This window comes from Xyrauchen texanus, chromosome 49 (assembly GCF_025860055.1).
Source record: "Xyrauchen texanus isolate HMW12.3.18 chromosome 49, RBS_HiC_50CHRs, whole genome shotgun sequence".
Classification (NCBI taxonomy): domain Eukaryota; kingdom Metazoa; phylum Chordata; class Actinopteri; order Cypriniformes; family Catostomidae; genus Xyrauchen; species Xyrauchen texanus.
Genome location: NC_068324.1, coordinates 25,780,510 through 25,806,178, shown reverse-complemented (window position 1 = coordinate 25,806,178; position 25,669 = coordinate 25,780,510). Strand labels below are relative to the sequence as shown.

Sequence of the window (25,669 nt, the reverse complement as noted above, 5' to 3'; positions counted from 1 at the left end):
CTTTTCTAATCCGTTTTGTTATGCTTATGTGGGTTCGAAACAAAACCTTGTTGATGCACTACTTCAGTTTACTCCTTTAGTTACTTGCTGTTTATCAACCACATGTTAAAAAGTGAATGTCAATATTTAAAACAAAGCAAATTCCAACAGAGTTTATGCCTTAACTTCTGTCTATTAAGGAAAGTTATCTAACTACACTACAAAAGAGCAAGATAGCTTTCTTAACACAACGTGGTGAAAAAAAGCTGTTTTTGCCACTTCTTAAAAACTAAGAAGTTTTAAACCCAAACTTTGCTAATCCGTTGGGTTATGCTTATATGGGTTCGAAACAAAACCTTGTTGATGCACTACTTCAGTTTACTCCTTTAGTTACTTGCTGTTTATCAACCACATGTTAAAAAGTGAATGTCAATATTTAAAACAAAGCAAATTCCAACAGAGTTTATGCCTTAACTTCTGTCTATTAAGGAAAGTTATCTAACTACACTACAAAAGAGCAAGATAGCTTTCATAACACAACGTGGTGAAAAAAAGCTGTTTTTGCCACTTCTTAAAAACTAAGAAGTTTTAAACCCAAACTTTGCTAATCCGTTGGGTTATGCTTATGTGGGTTCGAAACAAAACCTTGTTGATGCACTACTTCAGTTTACTCTTTTAGTTACTTGCTGTTTATCAACCACATGTTAAAAAGTGAATGTCAATATTTAAATCAAAGCAAATTCCAACAGAGTTTATGCCTTAACTTCTGTCTATTAAGGAAAGTTATCTAACTACACTACAAAAGAGCAATGATAGCTTAAAATAGCTTTCTTAACACAACGTTTTGAAAAAAGCTGTTTTTGCCACTTCTTAAAAACTAAGAAGTGGCAGAGTGTTTAAACCCAAACTTTGCTAATCCGTTGGGTTATGCTTATATGGGTTCGAAACAAAACCTTGTTGATGCACTACTTCAGTTTACTCCTTTAGTTACTTGCTGTTTATCAACCACATGTTAAAAAGTGAATGTCAATATTTCAATCAAAGCAAATTCCAACAGAGTTTATGCCTTAACTTCTGTCTATTAAGGAAAGTCATCTAACTACACTACAAAAGCGCAAGATAGCTTAAAATAGCTTCCTTATTACGACGAGGTGGCCGAGTGGTTAAGGCGATGGACTGCTAATCCATTGTGCTCTGCACGCGTGGGTTCGAATCCCATCCTCGTCGGTATGTTTACTTGCTGTTTATCAACCACATGTTAAAAAGTGAATGTCAATATTTAAAACAAAGCAAATTCCAACAGAGTTTATGCCTTAACTTCTGTCTATTAAGGAAAGTTATCTAACTACACTACAAAAGCGCAAGATAGCTTAAAAAAGCTTTCTTAACACGACGTGGTGAAAAAAAGCTGTTTTTGCCACTTCTTAAAAACTAAGAAGTGGCAGAGTGTTTAAACCGAAACTTTGTTAATCCGTTGGGTTATGCTTATGTGGGTTCGAAACAAAACCTTGTTGATGCACTACTTCAGTTTACTCCTTTAGTTTACTTGCTGTTTATCAACCACATGTTAAAAAGTGAATGTCAATATTTAAATCAAAGCAAATTCCAACAGAGTTTATGCCTTAACTTCTGTCTATTACGGAAAGTTATCTAACTACACTACAAAAGCGCAAGATAGCTTAAAAAAGCTTTCTTAACACGACGTGGTGAAAAAAAGCTGTTTTTGCCACTTCTTAAAAACTAAGAAGTGGCAGAGTGTTTAAACCGAAACTTTGTTAATCCGTTGGGTTATGCTTATGTGGGTTCGGAACAAAACCTTGTTGATGCACTACTTCAGTTTACTCCTTTAGTTACTTGCTGTTTATCAACCACATGTTAAAAAGTGAATGTCAATATTTAAAACAAAGCAAATTCCAACAGAGTTTATGCCTTAACTTCTGTCTATTAAGGAAAGTTATCTAACTACACTACAAAAGAGCAAGATAGCTTTCTTAACACAACGTGGTGAAAAAAAGCTGTTTTTGCCACTTCTTAAAAACTAAGAAGTTTTAAACCCAAACTTTGCTAATCCGTTGGGTTATGCTTATGTGGGTTCGAAACAAAACCTTGTTGATGCACTACTTCAGTTTACTCCTTTAGTTACTTGCTGTTTATCAACCACATGTTAAAAAGTGAATGTCAATATTTAAATCAAAGCAAATTCCAACAGAGTTTATGCCTTAACTTCTGTCTATTAAGGAAAGTTATCTAACTACACTACAAAAGAGCAATGATAGCTTAAAATAGCTTTCTTAACACAACGTTTTGAAAAAAGCTGTTTTTGCCACTTCTTAAAAACTAAGAAGTGGCAGAGTGTTTAAACCCAAACTTTGCTAATCCGTTGGGTTATGCTTATATGGGTTCGAAACAAAACCTTGTTGATGCACTACTTCAGTTTACTCCTTTAGTTACTTGCTGTTTATCAACCACATGTTAAAAAGTGAATGTCAATATTTCAATCAAAGCAAATTCCAACAGAGTTTATGCCTTAACTTCTGTCTATTAAGGAAAGTCATCTAACTACACTACAAAAGCGCAAGATAGCTTAAAATAGCTTCCTTATTACGACGAGGTGGCCGAGTGGTTAAGGCGATGGACTGCTAATCCATTGTGCTCTGCACGCGTGGGTTCGAATCCCATCCTCGTCGGTATGTTTACTTGCTGTTTATCAACCACATGTTAAAAAGTGAATGTCAATATTTAAAACAAAGCAAATTCCAACAGAGTTTATGCCTTAACTTCTGTCTATTAAGGAAAGTTATCTAACTACACTACAAAAGAGCAAGATAGCTTAAAAAAGCTTTCTTAACACGACGTAGTGAAAAAAAGCTGTTTTTGCCACTTCTTAAAAACTAAGAAGTGGCAGAGTGTTTAAACCGAAACTTTGTTAATCCGTTGGGTTATGCTTATGTGGGTTCGAAACAAAACCTTGTTGATGCACTACTTCAGTTTACTCCTTTAGTTTACTTGCTGTTTATCAACCACATGTTAAAAAGTGAATGTCAATATTTAAATCAAAGCAAATTCCAACAGAGTTTATGCCTTAACTTCTGTCTATTAAGGAAAGTTATCTAACTACACTACAAAAGCGCAAGATAGCTTAAAAAAGCTTTCTTAACACGACGTGGTGAAAAAAAGCTGTTTTTGCCACTTCTTAAAAACTAAGAAGTTTTAAACCCAAACTTTGCTAATCCGTTGGGTTATGCTTATGTGGGTTCGAAACAAAACCTTGTTGATGCACTACTTCAGTTTACTCCTTTAGTTACTTGCTGTTTATCAACCACATGTTAAAAAGTGAATGTCAATATTTAAATCAAAGCAAATTCCAACAGAGTTTATGCCTTAACTTCTGTCTATTAAGGAAAGTTATCTAACTACACTACAAAAGAGCAATGATAGCTTAAAATAGCTTTCTTAACACAACGTTTTGAAAAAAGCTGTTTTTGCCACTTCTTAAAAACTAAGAAGTGGCAGAGTGTTTAAACCCAAACTTTGCTAATCCGTTGGGTTATGCTTATATGGGTTCGAAACAAAACCTTGTTGATGCACTACTTCAGTTTACTCCTTTAGTTACTTGCTGTTTATCAACCACATGTTAAAAAGTGAATGTCAATATTTCAATCAAAGCAAATTCCAACAGAGTTTATGCCTTAACTTCTGTCTATTAAGGAAAGTCATCTAACTACACTACAAAAGCGCAAGATAGCTTAAAATAGCTTCCTTATTACGACGAGGTGGCCGAGTGGTTAAGGCGATGGACTGCTAATCCATTGTGCTCTGCACGCGTGGGTTCGAATCCCATCCTCGTCGGTATGTTTACTTGCTGTTTATCAACCACATGTTAAAAAGTGAATGTCAATATTTAAAACAAAGCAAATTCCAACAGAGTTTATGCCTTAACTTCTGTCTATTAAGGAAAGTTATCTAACTACACTACAAAAGAGCAAGATAGCTTTCTTAACACAACGTGGTGAAAAAAAGCTGTTTTTGCCACTTCTTAAAAACTAAGAAGTTTTAAACCCAAACTTTGCTAATCCGTTGGGTTATGCTTATGTGGGTTCGAAACAAAACCTTGTTGATGCACTACTTCAGTTTACTCCTTTAGTTTACTTGCTGTTTATCAACCACATGTTAAAAAGTGAATGTCAATATTTCAATCAAAGCAAATTCCAACAGAGTTTATGCCTTAACTTCTGTCTATTAAGGAAAGTCATCTAACTACACTACAAAAGCGCAAGATAGCTTAAAATAGCTTCCTTATTACGACGAGGTGGCCGAGTGGTTAAGGCGATGGACTGCTAATCCATTGTGCTCTGCACGCGTGGGTTCGAATCCCATCCTCGTCGGTATGTTTACTTGCTGTTTATCAACCACATGTTAAAAAGTGAATGTCAATATTTAAAACAAAGCAAATTCCAACAGAGTTTATGCCTTAACTTCTGTCAATTAAGGAAAGTTATCTAACTACACTACAAAAGAGCAAGATAGCTTAAAATAGCTTTCATAACACAACGTGGTGAAAAAAAAGCAGATTTTGCCACTTCTTAAAAACTAAGAAGTTTTAAACCCAAACTTTGCTAATCCGTTGGGTTATGCTTATGTGGGTTCGAAACAAAACCTTGTTGATGCACTACTTCAGTTTACTCCTTTAGTTTACTTGCTGTTTATCAACCACATGTTAAAAAGTGAATGTCAATATTTAAATCAAAGCAAATTCCAACAGAGTTTATGCCTTAACTTCTGTCTATTAAGGAAAGTTATCTAACTACACTACAAAAGAGCAAGATAGCTTAAAATAGCTTTCTTAACACAACGTGGTGAAAAAAAGCTGTTTTTGCCACTTCTTAAAAACTAAGAAGTGGCAGAGTGTTTAAACCCAAACTTTGCTATTCCGTTGGGTTATGCTTATGTGGGTTGGAAACAAAACCTTGTTGATGCACTACTTCAGTTTACGCCTTTAGTTTACTTGCTGTTTATCAACCACATGTTAAAAAGTGAATGTCAATATTTAAATCAAAGCAAATTCCAACAGAGTTTATGCCTTAACTTCTGTCTATTAAGGAAAGTTATCTAACTACACTACAAAAGAGCAAGATAGCTTAAAATAGCTTTCTTAACACAACGTTTTGAAAAAAAGCTGTTTTTGCCACTTCTTAAAAACTAAGAAGTTTTAAACCCAAACTTTGCTAATCCGTTGGGTTATGCTTATGTGGGTTCGAAACAAAACCTTGTTGATGCACTACTTCAGTTTACTCCTTTAGTTTACTTGCTGTTTATCAACCACATGTTAAAAAGTGAATGTCAATATTTAAATCAAAGCAAATTCCAACAGAGTTTATGACTTAACTTCTGTCTATTAAGGAAAGTTATCTAACTACACTACAAAAGAGCAAGATAGCTTAAAATAGCTTTCTTAACACAACGTTTTGAAAAAAGCTGTTTTTGCCACTTCTTAAAAACTAAGAAGTAGCACAGTGTTTAAACCCAAACTTTTCTAATCCGTTTTGTTATGCTTATGTGGGTTGGAAACAAAACCTTGTTGATGCACTACTTCAGTTTACTCCTTTAGTTTACTTGCTGTTTATCAACCACATGTTAAAAAGTGAATGTCAATATTTAAATCAAAGCAAATTCCAACAGAGTTTATGCCTTAACTTCTGTCTATTAAGGAAAGTTATCTAACTACACTACAAAAGAGCAAGATAGCTTAAAATAGCTTTCTTAACACAACGTGGTGAAAAAAAGCTGTTTTTGCCACTTCTTAAAAACTAAGAAGTTTTAAACCCAAACTTTGCTAATCCGTTGGGTTATGCTTATGTGGGTTCGAAACAAAACCTTGTTGATGCACTACTTCAGTTTACTCCTTTAGTTACTTGCTGTTTATCAACCACATGTTAAAAAGTGAATGTCAATATTTAAATCAAAGCAAATTCCAACAGAGTTTATGCCTTAACTTCTGTCTATTAAGGAAAGTTATCTAACTACACTACAAAAGAGCAAATTAGCTTAAAATAGCTTTCTTAACACAACGTGGTGAAAAAAAGCTGTTTTTGCCACTTCTTAAAAACTAAGAAGTGGCAGAGTGTTTAAACCCAAACTTTGCTAATCCGTTGGGTTATGCTTATGTGGGTTTGAAACAAAACCTTGTGGATGCACTACTTCAGTTTACTCCTTTAGTTTACTTGCTGTTTATCAACCACATTTTAAAAAGTGAATGTCAATATTTAAATCAAAGCAAATTCCAACAGAGTTTATGCCTTAAATTCTGTCTATTAAGGAAAGTTATCTAACTACACTACAAAAGAGCAAGATAGCTTAAAATAGCTTTCTTAACACAACGTTTTGAAAAAAAGCTGTTTTTGCCACTTCTTAAAAACTAAGAAGTGGCAGAGTGTTTAAACCCAAACTTTTCTAATCCGTTGGGTTATGCTTATGTGGGTTCGAAACAAAACCTTGTTGATGCACTACTTCAGTTTACTCCTTTAGTTTACTTGCTGTTTATCAACCACATGTTAAAAAGTGAATGTCAATATTTAAATCAAAGCAAATTCCAACAGAGTTTATGCCTTAAATTCTGTCTATTAAGGAAAGTTATCTAACTACACTACAAAAGAGCAAGATAGCTTAAAATAGCTTTCTTAACACAACGTGGTGAAAAAAGCTGTTTTTGCCACTTCTTAAAAACTAAGTAGAGTGTTTAAACCCAAACTTTGCTAATCCGTTGGGTTATGCTTATGTGGGTTCGAAACAAAACCTTGTTGATGCACTACTTCAGTTTACTCCTTTAGTTTACTTGCTGTTTATCAACCACATGTTAAAAAGTGAATGTCAATATTTAAATCAAAGCAAATTCCAACAGAGTTTATGCCTTAACTTCTGTCTATTAAGGAAAGTTATCTAACTACACTACAAAAGAGCAAGATAGCTTAAAATAGCTTTCTTAACACAACGTGGTGAAAAAAGCTGTTTTTGCCACTTCTTAAAAACTAAGAAGTGGCAGAGTGTTTAAACCCAAAAATTTCTAATCCGTTGGGTTATGCTTATGTGGGTTCGAAACAAAACCTTGTTGATGCACTACTTCAGTTTACTCCTTTAGTTTACTTGCTGTTTATCAACCACATGTTAAAAAGTGAATGTCAATATTTAAATCAAAGCAAATTCCAACAGAGTTTATGCCTTAACTTCTGTCTATTAAGGAAAGTTATCTAACTACACTACAAAAGCGCAAGATAGCTTAATATAGCTTTCTTAACACAACGTGGTGAAAAAAGCTGTTTTTGACACTTCTTAAAAACTAAGAAGTGGCAGAGTGTTTAAACCCAAACTTTGCTAATCCGTTGGGTTATGCTTATGTGGGTTTGAAACAAAACCTTGTGGATGCACTACTTCAGTTTACTCCTTTAGTTTACTTGCTGTTTATCAACCACATTTTAAAAAGTGAATGTCAATATTTAAATCAAAGCAAATTCCAACAGAGTTTATGCCTTAACTTCTGTCTATTAAGGAAAGTTATCTAACTACACTACAAAAGCGCAAGATAGCTTAAAAAAGCTTTCTTAGTACGACGAGGTGGCCGAGTGGTTAAGGCGATGGACTGCTAATCCATTGTGCTCTGCACGTGTGGGTTCATATCCCATCCTCGTTGTTATATTTACTTGCTGTTTATCAACCACATGTTAAAAAGTGAATGTCAATATTTAAATCAAAGCAAATTCCAACAGATTTTATGACTTAACTTCTGTCTATTAAGGAAAGTTATCTAACTACACTACAAAAGAGCAAGATAGCTTAAAATAGCTTTCTTAACACAACGTTTTGAAAAAAAGCTGTTTTTGACACTTCTTAAAAACTAAGAAGTTTTAAACCCAAACTTTGCTAATCCGTTGGGTTATGCTTATGTGGGTTCGAAACAAAACCTTGTTGATGCACTACTTCAGTTTACTCCTTTAGTTTACTTGCTGTTTATCAACCACATGTTAAAAAGTGAATGTCAATATTTAAATCAAAGCAAATTCCAACAGAGTTTATGCCTTAACTTCTGTCTATTAAGGAAAGTTATCTAACTACACTACAAAAGAGCAAGATAGCTTAAAATAGCTTTCTTAACACAACGTGGTGAAAAAAGCTGTTTTGCCACTTCTTAAAAACTAAGAAGTGGCAGAGTGTTTAAACCCAAACTTTTCTAATCCGTTGGGTTATGCTTATGTGGGTTCGAAACAAAACCTTGTTGATGCACTACTTCAGTTTACTCCTTTAGTTTACTTGCTGTTTATCAACCACATGTTAAAAAGTGAATGTCAATATTTAAATCAAAGCAAATTCCAACAGAGTTTATGCCTTAACTTCTGTCTATTAAGGAAAGTTATCTAACTACACTACAAAAGAGCAAGATAGCTTAAAATAGCTTTCTTAACACAACGTGGTGAAAAAAGCTGTTTTTGCCACTTCTTAAAAACTAGAAGTGGCAGAGTGTTTAAACCCAAACTTTGCTAATCCGTTGGGTTATGCTTATGTGGGTTCGAAACAAAACCTTGTTGATGCACTACTTCAGTTTACTCCTTTAGTTTACTTGCTGTTTATCAACCACATGTTAAAAAGTGAATGTCAATATTTAAATCAAAGCAAATTCCAACAGAGTTTATGCCTTAACTTCTGTCTATTAAGGAAAGTTATCTAACTACACTACAAAAGAGCAAGATAGCTTAAAATAGCTTTCTTAACACAACGTGGTGAAAAAAGCTGTTTTTGCCACTTCTTAAAAACTAAGAAGTTTTAAACCCAAACTTTGCTAATCCGTTGGGTTATGCTTATGTGGGTTCGAAACAAAACCTTGTTGATGCACTACTTCAGTTTACTCCTTTAGTTTACTTGCTGTTTATTAACCACATGTTAAAAAGTGAATGTCAATATTTAAATCAAAGCAAATTCCAACAGAGTTTATGCCTTAACTTCTGTCTATTAAGGAAAGTTATCTAACTACACTACAAAAGAGCAAGATAGCTTAAAATAGCTTTCTTAACACAACGTGGTGAAAAAAGCTGTTTTTGCCACTTCTTAAAAACTAAGAAGTGGCAGAGTGTTTAAACCCAAACTTTTCTAATCCGTTGGGTTATGCTTATGTGGGTTCGAAACAAAACCTTGTTGATGCACTACTTCAGTTTACTCCTTTAGTTTACTTGCTGTTTATCAACCACATGTTAAAAAGTGAATGTCAATATTTAAATCAAAGCAAATTCCAACAGAGTTTATGCCTTAACTTCTGTCTATTAAGGAAAGTTATCTAACTACACTACAAAAGAGCAAGATAGCTTAAAATAGCTTTCTTAACACAACGTGGTGAAAAAAGCTGTTTTTGCCACTTCTTAAAAACTAAGAAGTGGCAGAGTGTTTAAACCCAAACTTTTCTAATCCGTTGGGTTATGCTTATGTGGGTTCGAAACAAAACCTTGTTGATGCACTACTTCAGTTTACTCCTTTAGTTTACTTGCTGTTTATCAACCACATGTTAAAAAGTGAATGTCAATATTTAAATCAAAGCAAATTCCAACAGAGTTTATGCCTTAACTTCTGTCTATTAAGGAAAGTTATCTAACTACACTACAAAAGAGCAAGATAGCTTAAAATAGCTTTCTTAACACAACGTGGTGAAAAAAGCTGTTTTTGCCACTTCTTAAAAACTAAGAAGTGGCAGAGTGTTTAAACCCAAACTTTTCTAATCCGTTGGGTTATGCTTATGTGGGTTGAAACAAAACCTTGTTGATGCACTACTTCAGTTTACTCCTTTAGTTTACTTGCTGTTTATCAACCACATGTTAAAAAGTGAATGTCAATATTTAAATCAAAGCAAATTCCAACAGAGTTTATGCCTTAACTTCTGTCTATTAAGGAAAGTTATCTAACTACACTACAAAAGAGCAAGATAGCTTAAAATAGCTTTCTTAACACAACGTGGTGAAAAAAGCTGTTTTTGCCACTTCTTAAAAACTAAGAAGTTTTAAACCCAAACTTTGCTAATCCGTTGGGTTATGCTTATGTGGGTTCGAAACAAAACCTTGTTGATGCACTACTTCAGTTTACTCCTTTAGTTTACTTGCTGTTTATCAACCACATGTTAAAAAGTGAATGTCAATATTTAAATCAAAGCAAATTCCAACAGAGTTTATGACTTAACTTCTGTCTATTAAGGAAAGTTATCTAACTACACTACAAAAGAGCAAGATAGCTTAAAATAGCTTTCTTAACACAGGTGACAGTGTTTGAAAACAATGGATTGCTAATCCGTTGGGTTATGCTTATGTGGGTTCGAAACAAAACCTTGTTGATGCACTACTTCAGTTTACTCCTTTAGTTTACTTGCTGTTTATCAACCACATGTTAAAAAGTGAATGTCAATATTTAAATCAAAGCAAATTCCAACAGAGTTTATGACTTAACTTCTGTCTATTAAGGAAAGTTATCTAACTACACTACAAAAGAGCAAGATAGCTTAAAATAGCTTTCTTAACACAACGTTTTGAAAAAAGCTGTTTTTGCCACTTCTTAAAAACTAAGAAGTGGCAGAGTGTTTAAACCCAAACATTTCTAATCCGTTGGGTTATGCTTATGTGGGTTGGAAACAAAACCTTGTTGATGCACTACTTCAGTTTACTCCTTTAGTTTACTTGCTGTTTATCAACCACATGTTAAAAAGTGAATGTCAATATTTAAATCAAAGCAAATTCCAACAGAGTTTATGACTTAACTTCTGTCTATTAAGGAAAGTTATCTAACTACACTACAAAAGAGCAAGATAGCTTAAAATAGCTTTCTTAACACAACGTGGTGATAAAAGCTGTTTTTGCCACTTCTTAAAAACTAAGAAGTGGCAGAGTGTTTAAACACAAACTTTTCTAATCCGTTGGGTTATGCTTATGTGGGTTGGAAACAAAACCTTGTTGATGCACTACTTCAGTTTACTCCTTTAGTTTACTTGCTGTTTATCAACCACATGTTAAAAAGTGAATGTCAATATTTAAATCAAAGCAAATTCCAACAGAGTTTATGACTTAACTTCTGTCTATTAAGGAAAGTTATCTAACTACACTACAAAAGAGCAAGATAGCTTAAAATAGCTTTCTTAACACAACGTTTTGAAAAAAAGCTGTTTTTGCCACTTCTTAAAAACTAAGAAGTGGCAGAGTGTTTAAACCCAAAAATTTCTAATCCGTTGGGTTATGCTTATGTGGGTTGGAAACAAAACCTTGTTGATGCACTACTTCAGTTTACTCCTTTAGTTTACTTGCTGTTTATCAACCACATGTTAAAAAGTGAATGTCAATATTTAAATCAAAGCAAATTCCAACAGAGTTTATGACTTAACTTCTGTCTATTAAGGAAAGTTATCTAACTACACTACAAAAGAGCAAGATAGCTTAAAATAGCTTTCTTAACACAACGTGGTGATAAAAGCTGTTTTTGCCACTTCTTAAAAACTAAGAAGTGGCAGAGTGTTTAAACACAAACTTTTCTAATCCGTTGGGTTATGCTTATGTGGGTTGGAAACAAAACCTTGTTGATGCACTACTTCAGTTTACTCCTTTAGTTTACTTGCTGTTTATCAACCACATGTTAAAAAGTGAATGTCAATATTTAAATCAAAGCAAATTCCAACAGAGTTTATGACTTAACTTCTGTCTATTAAGGAAAGTTATCTAACTACACTACAAAAGAGCAAGATAGCTTAAAATAGCTTTCTTAACACAACGTGGTGATAAAAGCTGTTTTTGCCACTTCTTAAAAACTAAGAAGTGGCAGAGTGTTTAAACACAAACTTTTCTAATCCGTTGGGTTATGCTTATGTGGGTTCGAAACAAAACCTTGTTGATGCACTACTTCAGTTTACTCCTTTAGTTACTTGCTGTTTATCAACCACATGTTAAAAAGTGAATGTCAATATTTAAATCAAAGCAAATTCCAACAGAGTTTATGCCTTAACTTCTGTCTATTAAGGAAAGTTATCTAACTACACTACAAAAGAGCAAGATAGCTTAAAATAGCTTTCTTAACACAACGTGGTGAAAAAAGCTGTTTTTGCCACTTCTTAAAAACTAAGAAGTGGCGGAGTGTTTAAACCCAAACTTTTCTAATCCGTTGGGTTATGCTTATGTGGGTTGGAAACAAAACCTTGTTGATGCACTACTTCAGTTTACTCCTTTAGTTTACTTGCTGTTTATCAACCACATGTTAAAAAGTGAATGTCAATATTTAAATCAAAGCAAATTCCAACAGAGTTTATGACTTTACTTCTGTCTATTAAGGAAAGTTATCTAACTACACTACAAAAGTGCAAGTTAGCTTAAAAAAGCTTTCTTAGTACGACGAGGTGGCCGAGTGGTTAAGGCGATGGACTGCTAATCCATTGTGCTCTGCACGCGTGGGTTCGTGTCCCATCCTCGTCGGTATGTTTACTTGCTGTTTATCAACCACATGTTAAAAAGTGAATGTCAATATTTAAATCAAAGCAAATTCCAACAGACTTTATGCCTTAAATTCTGTCTATTAAGGAAAGTTATCTAACTACACTACAAAAGAGCAAGATAGCTTAAAATAGCTTTCTTAACACAACGTTTTGAAAAAAAGCTGTTTTTGACACTTCTTAAAAACTAAGAAGTTTTAAACCCAAACTTTGCTAATCCGTTGGGTTATGCTTATGTGGGTTCGGAACAAAACCTTGTTGATGCACTACTTCAGTTTACTCCTTTAGTTACTTGCTGTTTATCAACCACATGTTAAAAAGTGAATGTCAATATTTAAATCAAAGCAAATTCCAACAGAGTTTATGACTTAACTTCTGTCTATTAAGGAAAGTTATCTAACTACACTACAAAAGAGCAAGATAGCTTAAAATAGCTTTCTTAACACAACGTTTTGAAAAAATTTCTAATCCGTTGGGTTATGCTTATGTGGGTTCGAAACAAAACCTTGTTGATGCACTACTTCAGTTTACTCCTTTAGTTTACTTGCTGTTTATCAACCACATGTTAAAAAGTGAATGTCAATATTTAAATCAAAGCAAATTCCAACAGAGTTTATGACTTAACTTCTGTCTATTAAGGAAAGTTATCTAACTACACTACAAAAGAGCAAGATAGCTTAAAATAGCTTTCTTAACACAACGTGGTGAAAAAAGCTGTTTTTGCCACTTCTTAAAAACTAAGAAGTGGCGGAGTGTTTAAACCCAAACTTTTCTAATCCGTTGGGTTATGCTTATGTGGGTTCGAAACAAAACCTTGTTGATGCACTACTTCAGTTTACTCCTTTAGTTTACTTGCTGTTTATCAACCACATGTTAAAAAGTGAATGTCAATATTTAAATCAAAGCAAATTCCAACAGAGTTTATGCCTTAACTTCTGTCTATTAAAGAAAGTTATCTAACTACACTACAAATGAGCAAATTAGCTTAAAATAGCTTTCTTAACACAACGTGGTGAAAAAAAGCTGTTTTTGCCACTTCTTAAAAACTAAGAAGTTTTAAACCCAAACTTTGCTAATCCGTTGGGTTATGCTTATGTGGGTTCGAAACAAAACCTTGTTGATGCACTACTTCAGTTTACTCCTTTAGTTTACTTGCTGTTTATCAACCACATGTTAAAAAGTGAATGTCAATATTTAAATCAAAGCAAATTCCAACAGAGTTTATGCCTTAACTTCTGTCTATTAAGGAAAGTTATCTAACTACACTACAAAAGAGCAAGATTGCTTAAAATAGCTTTCTTAACACAACGTGGTGAAAAAAAGCTGTTTTTGCCACTTCTTAAAAAACTAAGAAGTGGCAGAGTGTTTAAACCCAAACTTTTCTAATCCGTTGGGTTATGCTTATGTGGGTTCGAAACAAAACCTTGTTGATGCACTACTTCAGTTTACTCCTTTAGTTTACTTGCTGTTTATCAACCACATGTTAAAAAGTGAATGTCAATATTTAAATCAAAGCAAATTCCAACAGAGTTTATGCCTTAAATTCTGTCTATTAAGGAAAGTTATCTAACTACACTACAAAAGAGCAAGATAGCTTAAAATAGCTTTCTTAACACAACGTGTTGAAAAAAGCTGTTTTTGCCACTTCTTAAAAACTAAGAAGTGGCAGAGTGTTTAAACCCAAACTTTTCTAATCCGTTGGGTTATGCTTATGTGGGTTGGAAACAAAACCTTGTTGATGCACTACTTCAGTTTACTCCTTTAGTTTACTTGCTGTTTATCAACCACATGTTAAAAAGTGAATGTCAATATTTAAATCAAAGCAAATTCCAACAGAGTTTATGACTTAACTTCTGTCTATTAAGGAAAGTTATCTAACTACACTACAAAAGAGCAAGATAGCTTAAAATAGCTTTCTTAACACAACGTGGTGAAAAAAAGCTGTTTTTGCCACTTCTTAAAAACTAAGAAGTTTTAAACCCAAACTTTGCTAATCCGTTGGGTTATGCTTATGTGGGTTCGAAACAAAACCTTGTTGATGCACTACTTCAGTTTACTCCTTTAGTTTACTTGCTGTTTATCAACCACATGTTAAAAAGTGAATGTCAATATTTAAATCAAAGCAAATTCCAACAGAGTTTATGACTTAACTTCTGTCTATTAAGGAAAGTTATCTAACTACACTACAAAAGAGCAAGATAGCTTAAAATAGCTTTCTTAACACAACGTGGTGAAAAAAGCTGTTTTGCCACTTCTTAAAAACTAAGAAGTGGCAGAGTGTTTAAACCCAAACTTTTCTAATCCGTTGGGTTATGCTTATGTGGGTTGGAAACAAAACCTTGTTGATGCACTACTTCAGTTTACTCCTTTAGTTTACTTGCTGTTTATCAACCACATGTTAAAAAGTGAATGTCAATATTTAAATCAAAGCAAATTCCAACAGAGTTTATGACTTAACTTCTGTCTATTAAGGAAAGTTATCTAACTACACTACAAAAGCGCAAGATAGCTTAAAATAGCTTTCTTAACACAACGTGGTGAAAAAGCTGTTTTTGCCACTTCTTAAAAACTAAGAAGTGGCAGAGTGTTTAAACACAAACTTTTCTAATCCGTTGGGTTATGCTTATGTGGGTTCGAAACAAAACCTTGTTGATGCACTACTTCAGTTTACTCCTTTAGTTTACTTGCTGTTTATCAACCACATGTTAAAAAGTGAATGTCAATATTTAAATCAAAGCAAATTCCAACAGAGTTTATGCCTTAACTTCTGTCTATTAAGGAAAGTTATCTAACTACACTACAAAAGAGCAAGATAGCTTTCTTAACACAACGTTGAAAAAGCTGTTTTGCCACTTCTAAACACTAAGCAGTTTTAAACCAAACTTTGCTAATCCGTTGGGTTATGCTTATGTGGGTTCGAAACAAAACCTTGTTGATGCACTACTTCAGTTTACTCCTTTAGTTACTTGCTGTTTATCAACCACATGTTAAAAAGTGAATGTCAATATTTAAATCAAAGCAAATTCCAACAGAGTTTATGACTTAACTTCTGTCTATTAAGGAAAGTTATCTAACTACACTACAAAAGCACAAGTTAGCTTAAAAAAGCTTTCTTAGTACGACGAGGTGGCCGAGTGGTTAAGGCGATGGACTGCTAATCCATTGTGCTGTGCACGCGTGGGTTCGAATCCCATCCTCGTCGGTATGTTTACTTGCTGTTTATCAACCACATGTTAAAAAGTGAATGTCAATATTTAAATCAAAGCAAATTCCAACAGAGTTTATGCCTTAACTTCTGTCTATTAAGGAAAGTTATCTAACTACACTACAAAAGAGCAAATTAGCTTAAAATAGCTTTCTTAACACAACGTGGTGAAAAAAAGCTGTTTTTGCCACTTCTTAAAAACTAAGAAGTGGCAGAGTGTTTAAACCCAAACTTTTCTAATCCGTTGGGTTATGCTTATGTGGGTTCGAAACAAAACCTTGTTGATGCACTACTTCAGTTTACTCCTTTAGTTTACTTGCTGTTTATCAACCACATGTTAAAAAGTGAATGTCAATATTTAAATCAAAGCAAATTCCAACAGAGTTTATGCCTTAACTTCTGTCTATTAAGGAAAGTTATCTAACTACACTACAAAAGAGCAAGATAGCTTAAAATAGCTTTCTTAACACAACGTGGTGAAAAAAAGCTGTTTTTGCCACTTCTTAAAAACTAAGAAGTTTTAAACCCAAACTTTGCTAATCCGTTGGGTTATGCTTATGTGGGTTCGAAACAAAACCTTGTTGATGCACTACTTCAGTTTACTCCTTTAGTTTACTTGCTGTTTATCAACCACATGTTAAAAAGTGAATGTCAATATTTAAATCAAAGCAAATTCCAACAGAGTTTATGACTTAACTTCTGTCTATTAAGGAAAGTTATCTAACTACACTACAAAAGAGCAAGATAGCTTAAAATAGCTTTCTTAACACAACGTGGTGAAAAAAGCTGTTTTTGCCACTTCTTAAAAACTAAGAAGTGGCAGAGTGTTTAAACACAAACTTTTCTAATCCGTTGGGTTATGCTTATGTGGGTTGGAAACAAAACCTTGTTGATGCACTACTTCAGTTTACTCCTTTAGTTTACTTGCTGTTTATCAACCACATGTTAAAAAGTGAATGTCAATATTTAAATCAAAGCAAATTCCAACAGAGTTTATGCCTTAACTTCTGTCTATTAAGGAAAGTTATCTAACTACACTACAAAAGAGCAAGATAGCTTAAAATAGCTTTCTTAACACAACGTTTTGAAAAAAGCTGTTTTTGCCACTTCTTAAAAACTAAGAAGTGGCAGAGTGTTTAAACCCAAAATTTCTAATCCGTTGGGTTATGCTTATGTGGGTTCGAAACAAACCTGTTGATGCACTACTTCAGTTTACTCCTTTAGTTTACTTGCTGTTTATCAACCACATGTTAAAAAGTGAATGTCAATATTTAAATCAAAGCAAATTCCAACAGAGTTTATGACTTAACTTCTGTCTATTAAGGAAAGTTATCTAACTACACTACAAAAGAGCAAGATAGCTTAAAATAGCTTTCTTAACACAACGTGGTGAAAAAAGCTGTTTTTGCCACTTCTTAAAAACTAAGAAGTTTTAAACCCAAACTTTGCTAATCCGTTGGGTTATGCTTATGTGGGTTCGAAACAAAACCTTGTTGATGCACTACTTCAGTTTACTCCTTTAGTTTACTTGCTGTTTATCAACCACATGTTAAAAAGTGAATGTCAATATTTAAATCAAAGCAAATTCCAACAGAGTTTATGACTTAACTTCTGTCTATTAAGGAAAGTTATCTAACTACACTACAAAAGAGCAAGATAGCTTAAAATAGCTTTCTTAACACAACGTTTTGAAAAAAAGCTGTTTTTGCCACTTCTTAAAAACTAAGAAGTGGCAGAGTGTTTAAACCCAAAAATTTCTAATCCGTTGGGTTATGCTTATGTGGGTTCGAAACAAAACCTGTTGATGCACTACTCAGTTTACTCCTTTAGTTTACTTGCTGTTTATCAACCACATGTTAAAAAGTGAATGTCAATATTTAAATCAAAGCAAATTCCAACAGAGTTTATGACTTAACTTCTGTCTATTAAGGAAAGTTATCTAACTACACTACAAAAGAGCAAGATAGCTTAAAATAGCTTTCTTAACACAACGTGGTGAAAAAAGCTGTTTTTGCCACTTCTTAAAAACTAAGAAGTTTTAAACCCAAACTTTGCTAATCCGTTGGGTTATGCTTATGTGGGTTCGAAACAAAACCTTGTTGATGCACTACTTCAGTTTACTCCTTTAGTTTACTTGCTGTTTATCAACCACATGTTAAAAAGTGAATGTCAATATTTAAATCAAAGCAAATTCCAACAGAGTTTATGCCTTAACTTCTGTCTATTAAGGAAAGTTATCTAACTACACTACAAAAGAGCAAGATAGCTTAAAATAGCTTTCTTAACACAACGTTTTGAAAAAAGCTGTTTTGCCACTTCTTAAAAACTAAGAAGTGGCAGAGTGTTTAAACCCAAACTTTGCTAATCCGTTGGGTTATGCTTATGTGGGTTCGAAACAAAACCTTGTTGATGCACTACTTCAGTTTACTCCTTTAGTTTACTTGCTGTTTATCAACCACATGTTAAAAAGTGAATGTCAATATTTAAATCAAAGCAAATTCCAACAGAGTTTATGCCTTAACTTCTGTCTATTAAGGAAAGTTATCTAACTACACTACAAAAGAGCAAGATAGCTTAAAATAGCTTTCTTAACACAACGTGGTGAAAAAAAGCTGTTTTTGCCACTTCTTAAAAACTAAGAAGTTTTAAACCCAAACTTTGCTAATCCGTTGGGTTATGCTTATGTGGGTTCGAAACAAAACCTTGTTGATGCACTACTTCAGTTTACTCCTTTAGTTTACTTGCTGTTTATCAACCACATGTTAAAAAGTGAATGTCAATATTTAAATCAAAGCAAATTCCAACAGAGTTTATGCCTTAACTTCTGTCTATTAAGGAAAGTTATCTAACTACACTACAAAAGAGCAAGATAGCTTAAAATAGCTTTCTTAACACAACGTTTTGAAAAAAAGCTGTTTTTGCCACTTCTTAAAAACTAAGAAGTGGCAGAGTGTTTAAACCCAAACTTTTCTAATCCGTTGGGTTATGCTTATGTGGGTTCGAAACAAAACCTTGTTGATGCACTACTTCAGTTTACTCCTTTAGTTTACTTGCTGTTTATCAACCACATGTTAAAAAGTGAATGTCAATATTTAAATCAAAGCAAATTCCAACAGAGTTTATGACTTAACTTCTGTCTATTAAGGAAAGTTATCTAACTACACTACAAAAGCGCAAGTTAGCTTAAAAAAGCTTTCTTAGTACGACGCGGTGGCCGAGTGATTAAGGCGATGGACTGCTAATCCATTGTGCTCTGCACGCGTGGGTTCGAATCCCATCCTCGTTGGTATGTTTACTTGCTGTTTATCAACCACATGTTAAAAAGTGAATGTCAATATTTAAATCAAAGCAAATTCCAACAGAGTTTATGCCTTAACTTCTGTCTATTAAGGAAAGTTATCTAACTACACTACAAAAGAGCAAGATTGCTTAAAATAGCTTTCTTAACACAACGTGGTGAAAAAAAGCTGTTTTTGCCACTTCTTAAAAAACTAAGAAGTGGCAGAGTGTTTAAACCCAAACTTTTCTAATCCGTTGGGTTATGCTTATGTGGGTTGGAAACAAAACAAAAACTTGTTGATGCACTACTTCAGTTTACTCCTTTAGTTTACTTGCTGTTTATCAACCACATGTTAAAAAGTGAATGTCAATATTTAAATCAAAGCAAATTCCAACAGAGTTTATGACTTAACTTCTGTCTATTAAGGAAAGTTATCTAACTACACTACAAAAGCGCAAGTTAGCTTAAAAAAGCTTTCTTAGTACGACGAGGTGGCCGAGTGGTTAAGGCGATGGACTGCTAATCCATTGTGCTCTGCACGCGTGGGTTCGAATCCCATCCTCGTCGTTATGTTTACATGCTGTTTATCAACCACATGTTAAAAAGTGAATGTCAATATTTAAATCAAAGCAAATTCCAACAGAGTTTATGCCTTAACTTCTGTCTATTAAGGAAAGTTATCTAACTACACTACAAATGAGCAAATTAGCTTAAAATAGCTTTCTTAACACAACGTGGTGAAAAAAAGCTGTTTTTGCCACTTCTTAAAAACTAAGAAGTTTTAAACCCAAACTTTGCTAATCCGTTGGGTTATGCTTATGTGGGTTCGAAACAAAACCTTGTTGATGCACTACTTCAGTTTACTCCTTTAGTTTACTTGCTGTTTATCAACCACATGTTAAAAAGTGAATGTCAATATTTAAATCAAAGCAAATTCCAACAGAGTTTATGACTTAACTTCTGTCTATTAAGGAAAGTTATCTAACTACACTACAAAAGAGCAAGATAGCTTAAAATAGCTTTCTTAACACAACGTGGTGAAAAAAGCTGTTTTTGCCACTTCTTAAAAACTAAGAAGTTTTAAACCCAAACTTTGCTAATCCGTTGGGTTATGCTTATGTGGGTTCGAAACAAAACCTTGTTGATGCACTACTTCAGTTTACTCCTTTAGTTTACTTGCTGTTTATCAACCACATGTTAAAAAGTGAATGTCAATATTTAAATCAAAGCAAATTCCAACAGAGTTTATGACTTAACTTCTGTCTATTAAGGAAAGTTATCTAACTACACTACAAAAGAGCAAGATAGCTTAAAATAGCTTTCTTAACACAACGTTTTGAAAAAAAGCTGTTTTTGACACTTCTTAAAAACTAAGAAGTGGCAGAGTGTTTAAACCCAAAAATTTCTAATCCGTTGGGTTATGCTTATGTGGGTTCGAAACAAACCTGTTGATGCACTACTCAGTTTACTCCTTTAGTTTACTTGCTGTTTATCAACCACATGTTAAAAAGTGAATGTCAATATTTAAATCAAAGCAAATTCCAACAGAGTTTATGCCTTAACTTCTGTCTATTAAGGAAAGTTATCTAACTACACTACAAAAGAGCAAGATAGCTTAAAATAGCTTTCTTAACACAACGTGGTGAAAAAAGCTGTTTTTGCCACTTCTTAAAAACTAAGCAGAGTGTTTAAACCCAAACTTTGCTAATCCGTTGGGTTATGCTTATGTGGGTTCGAAACAAAACCTTGTTGATGCACTACTTCAGTTTACTCCTTTAGTTTACTTGCTGTTTATTAACCACATGTTAAAAAGTGAATGTCAATATTTAAATCAAAGCAAATTCCAACAGAGTTTATGCCTTAACTTCTGTCTATTAAGGAAAGTTATCTAACTACACTACAAAAGAGCAAGATAGCTTAAAATAGCTTTCTTAACACAACGTGGTGAAAAAAGCTGTTTTTGCCACTTCTTAAAAACTAAGAAGTGGCGGAGTGTTTAAACCCAAACTTTTCTAATCCGTTGGGTTATGCTTATGTGGGTTGGAAACAAAACCTTGTTGATGCACTACTTCAGTTTACTCCTTTAGTTTACTTGCTGTTTATCAACCACATGTTAAAAAGTGAATGTCAATATTTAAATCAAAGCAAATTCCAACAGAGTTTATGACTTAACTTCTGTCTATTAAGGAAAGTTATCTAACTACACTACAAAAGTGCAAGTTAGCTTAAAAAGCTTTCTTAGTACGACGAGGTGGCCAGTGGTTAAGGCGATGGACTGCTAATCCATTGTGCTCTGCACGCGTGGGTTCGATGTCCCATCCTCGTCGGTATGTTTACTTGCTGTTTATCAACCACATGTTAAAAAGTGAATGTCAATATTTAAATCAAAGCAAATTCCAACAGACTTTATGCCTTAAATTCTGTCTATTAAGGAAAGTTATCTAACTACACTACAAAAGAGCAAGATAGCTTAAAATAGCTTTCTTAACACAACGTTTTGAAAAAAGCTGTTTTTGACACTTCTTAAAAACTAAGCAAGTGTTTAAACCCAAACTTTGCTAATCCGTTGGGTTATGCTTATGTGGGTTCGAAACAAAACCTTGTTGATGCACTACTTCAGTTTACTCCTTTAGTTTACTTGCTGTTTATCAACCACATGTTAAAAAGTGAATGTCAATATTTAAATCAAAGCAAATTCCAACAGAGTTTATGACTTAACTTCTGTCTATTAAGGAAAGTTATCTAACTACACTACAAAAGAGCAAGATAGCTTAAAATAGCTTTCTTAACACAACGTGGTGAAGCTGTTTTGCACTTTAAAACAGAGTTTAAACCAAACTTTCTAATCCGTTGGGTTATGCTTATGTGGGTTCGAAACAAAACCTTGTTGATGCACTACTTCAGTTTACTCCTTTAGTTTACTTGCTGTTTATCAACCACATGTTAAAAAGTGAATGTCAATATTTAAATCAAAGCAAATTCCAACAGAGTTTATGCCTTAACTTCTGTCTATTAAGGAAAGTTATCTAACTACACTACAAAAGAGCAAGATAGCTTAAAATAGCTTTCTTAACACAACGTGGTGAAAAAAGCTGTTTTTGCCACTTCTTAAAAACTAAGAGTGGCAGGTGTTTAAACCCAAACTTTGCTAATCCGTTGGGTTATGCTTATGTGGGTTCGAAACAAAACCTTGTTGATGCACTACTTCAGTTTACTCCTTTAGTTTACTTGCTGTTTATCAACCACATGTTAAAAAGTGAATGTCAATATTTAAATCAAAGCAAATTCCAACAGAGTTTATGACTTAACTTCTGTCTATTAAGGAAAGTTATCTAACTACACTACAAAAGCGCAAGATAGCTTAAAATAGCTTCCTTATTACGACGAGGTGGCCGAGTGGTTAAGGCGATGGACTGCTAATCCATTGTGCTCTGCACGCGTGGGTTCGAATCCCATCCTCGTCGGTATGTTTACTTGCTGTTTATCAACCACATGTTAAAAAGTGAATGTCAATATTTAAATCAAAGCAAATTCCAACAGAGTTTATGCCTTAAATTCTGTCTATTAAGGAAAGTTATCTAACTACACTACAAAAGAGCAAGATAGCTTAAAATAGCTTTCTTAACACAACGTTTTGAAAAAAAGCTGTTTTTGCCACTTCTTAAAAACTAAGAAGTGGCAGAGTGTTTAAACCCAAAAATTTCTAATCCGTTGGGTTATGCTTATGTGGGTTCGAAACAAAACCTTGTTGATGCACTACTTCAGTTTACTCCTTTAGTTTACTTGCTGTTTATCAACCACATGTTAAAAAGTGAATGTCAATATTTAAATCAAAGCAAATTCCAACAGAGTTTATGCCTTAACTTCTGTCTATTAAGGAAAGTTATCTAACTACACTACAAAAGAGCAAGATAGCTTAAAATAGCTTTCTTAACACAACGTGGTGAAAAAAAGCTGTTTTGCCACTTCTTAAAAACTAAGAAGTTTTAAACCCAAACTTTGCTAATCCGTTGGGTTATGCTTATGTGGGTTCGAAACAAAACCTTGTTGATGCACTACTTCAGTTTACTCCTTTAGTTTACTTGCTGTTTATCAACCACATGTTAAAAAGTGAATGTCAATATTTAAATCAAAGCAAATTCCAACAGAGTTTATGACTTAACTTCTGTCTATTAAGGAAAGTTATCTAACTACACTACAAAAGAGCAAGATTAGCTTAAAATAGCTTTCTTAACACAACGTGGTGAAAAAAGCTGTTTTTGCCACTTCTTAAAAACTAAGAAGTGGCAGAGTGTTTAAACCCAAACTTTTCTAATCCGTTGGGTTATGCTTATGTGGGTTCGAAACAAAACCTTGTTGATGCACTACTTCAGTTTACTCCTTTAGTTTACTTGCTGTTTATCAACCACATGTTAAAAAGTGAATGTCAATATTTAAATCAAAGCAAATTCCAACAGAGTTTATGACTTAACTTCTGTCTATTAAGGAAAGTTATCTAACTACACTACAAAAGAGCAAGATAGCTTAAAATAGCTTTCTTAACACAACGTGGTGAAAAAAGCTGTTTTTGCCACTTCTTAAAAACTAAGAAGTTTTAAACCCAAACTTTGCTAATCCGTTGGGTTATGCTTATGTGGGTTGGAAACAAAACCTTGTTGATGCACTACTTCAGTTTACTCCTTTAGTTTACTTGCTGTTTATCAACCACATGTTAAAAAGTGAATGTCAATATTTAAATCAAAGCAAATTCCAACAGAGTTTATGACTTAACTTCTGTCTATTAAGGAAAGTTATCTAACTACACTACAAAAGCGCAAGTTAGCTTAAAAAGCTTTCTTAGTACGACGAGGTGGCCAGTGGTTAAAGGCGATGGACTGCTAATCCATTGTGCTCTGCACGCGTGGGTTCGAATCCCATCCTCGTCGGTATGTTTACATGCTGTTTATCAACCACATGTTAAAAAGTGAATGTCAATATTTAAATCAAAGCAAATTCCAACAGAGTTTATGCCTTAACTTCTGTCTATTAAGGAAAGTTATCTAACTACACTACAAATGAGCAAGATTAGCTTAAAATAGCTTTCTTAACACAACGTGGTGAAAAAAGCTGTTTTTGCCACTTCTTAAAAACTAAGAAGTGTTTAAACCCAAACTTTGCTAATCCGTTGGGTTATGCTTATGTGGGTTCGAAACAAAACCTTGTTGATGCACTACTTCAGTTTACTCCTTTAGTTTACTTGCTGTTTATCAACCACATGTTAAAAAGTGAATGTCAATATTTAAATCAAAGCAAATTCCAACAGAGTTTATGACTTAACTTCTGTCTATTAAGGAAAGTTATCTAACTACACTACAAAAGAGCAAGATAGCTTAAAATAGCTTTCTTAACACAACGTGGTGAAAAAAGCTGTTTTTGCCACTTCTTAAAAGCTAAGAAGTTTTAAACCCAAACTTTGCTAATCCGTTGGGTTATGCTTATGTGGGTTCGAAACAAAACCTTGTTGATGCACTACTTCAGTTTACTCCTTTAGTTTACTTGCTGTTTATCAACCACATGTTAAAAAGTGAATGTCAATATTTAAATCAAAGCAAATTCCAACAGAGTTTATGACTTAACTTCTGTCTATTAAGGAAAGTTATCTAACTACACTACAAAAGAGCAAGATAGCTTAAAATAGCTTTCTTAACACAACGTGGTGAAAAAAGCTGTTTTTGCCACTTCTTAAAAACTAAGAAGTGTTTAAACCCAAACTTTGCTAATCCGTTGGGTTATGCTTATGTGGGTTCGAAACAAAACCTTGTTGATGCACTACTTCAGTTTACTCCTTTAGTTTACTTGCTGTTTATCAACCACATGTTAAAAAGTGAATGTCAATATTTAAATCAAAGCAAATTCCAACAGAGTTTATGCCTTAAATTCTGTCTATTAAGGAAAGTTATCTAACTACACTACAAAAGAGCAAGATAGCTTAAAATAGCTTTCTTAACACAACGTGGTGAAAAAAGCTGTTTTTGCCACTTCTTAAAAACTAAGAAGTGGAGTGTTTAAACCCAAACTTTGCTAATCCGTTGGGTTATGCTTATGTGGGTTGAAACAAAACCTTGTTGATGCACTACTTCAGTTTACTCCTTTAGTTTACTTGCTGTTTATCAACCACATGTTAAAAAGTGAATGTCAATATTTAAATCAAAGCAAATTCCAACAGAGTTTATGCCTTAACTTCTGTCTATTAAGGAAAGTTATCTAACTACACTACAAAAGAGCAAGATAGCTTAAAATAGCTTTCTTAACACAACGTGGTGAAAAAAGCTGTTTTTGCCACTTCTTAAAAACTAAGAAGTTTTAAACCCAAACTTTGCTAATCCGTTGGGTTATGCTTATGTGGGTTCGAAACAAAACCTTGTTGATGCACTACTTCAGTTTACTCCTTTAGTTTACTTGCTGTTTATCAACCACATGTTAAAAAGTGAATGTCAATATTTAAATCAAAGCAAATTCCAACAGAGTTTATGACTTAACTTCTGTCTATTAAGGAAAGTTATCTAACTACACTACAAAAGAGCAAGATTAGCTTAAAATAGCTTTCTTAACACAACGTGGTGAAAAAAGCTGTTTTTGCCACTTCTTAAAAACTAAGAAGTGGCAGAGTGTTTAAACCCAAACTTTTCTAATCCGTTGGGTTATGCTTATGTGGGTTCGAAACAAAACCTTG

At 33.6% G+C, this 25,669-nt stretch overlaps 1 protein-coding gene and 12 non-coding genes across 14 annotated transcripts in view; all 13 read left to right on the top strand.

Moving 5' to 3' along the window:
• LOC127640069 (uncharacterized) overlaps positions 1-25,669 on the top strand; it is a 220,216-nt gene that overhangs the window by 170,888 nt on the left and 23,659 nt on the right. The window lies entirely within an intron of this gene.
• Positions 1,125-1,206, top strand: trnas-gcu (transfer RNA serine (anticodon GCU)). Its single transcript has one exon. It is a non-coding gene; the product is annotated as a tRNA-Ser (tRNA).
• Positions 2,585-2,666, top strand: trnas-gcu (transfer RNA serine (anticodon GCU)). Its single transcript has one exon. It is a non-coding gene; the product is annotated as a tRNA-Ser (tRNA).
• Positions 3,747-3,828, top strand: trnas-gcu (transfer RNA serine (anticodon GCU)). The gene has a single exon. It is a non-coding gene; the product is annotated as a tRNA-Ser (tRNA).
• Positions 4,283-4,364, top strand: trnas-gcu (transfer RNA serine (anticodon GCU)). The gene has a single exon. It is a non-coding gene; the product is annotated as a tRNA-Ser (tRNA).
• Positions 7,582-7,663, top strand: trnas-gcu (transfer RNA serine (anticodon GCU)). Its single transcript has one exon. It is a non-coding gene; the product is annotated as a tRNA-Ser (tRNA).
• Positions 12,374-12,455, top strand: trnas-gcu (transfer RNA serine (anticodon GCU)). Its single transcript has one exon. It is a non-coding gene; the product is annotated as a tRNA-Ser (tRNA).
• trnas-gcu (transfer RNA serine (anticodon GCU)) lies at positions 15,593-15,674 on the top strand. Its single transcript has one exon. It is a non-coding gene; the product is annotated as a tRNA-Ser (tRNA).
• On the top strand, positions 18,882-18,963 carry trnas-gcu (transfer RNA serine (anticodon GCU)). The gene has a single exon. It is a non-coding gene; the product is annotated as a tRNA-Ser (tRNA).
• On the top strand, positions 19,443-19,524 carry trnas-gcu (transfer RNA serine (anticodon GCU)). The gene has a single exon. It is a non-coding gene; the product is annotated as a tRNA-Ser (tRNA).
• On the top strand, positions 21,203-21,284 carry trnas-gcu (transfer RNA serine (anticodon GCU)). The gene has a single exon. It is a non-coding gene; the product is annotated as a tRNA-Ser (tRNA).
• trnas-gcu (transfer RNA serine (anticodon GCU)) lies at positions 22,340-22,421 on the top strand. The gene has a single exon. It is a non-coding gene; the product is annotated as a tRNA-Ser (tRNA).
• Positions 23,801-23,882, top strand: trnas-gcu (transfer RNA serine (anticodon GCU)). The gene has a single exon. It is a non-coding gene; the product is annotated as a tRNA-Ser (tRNA).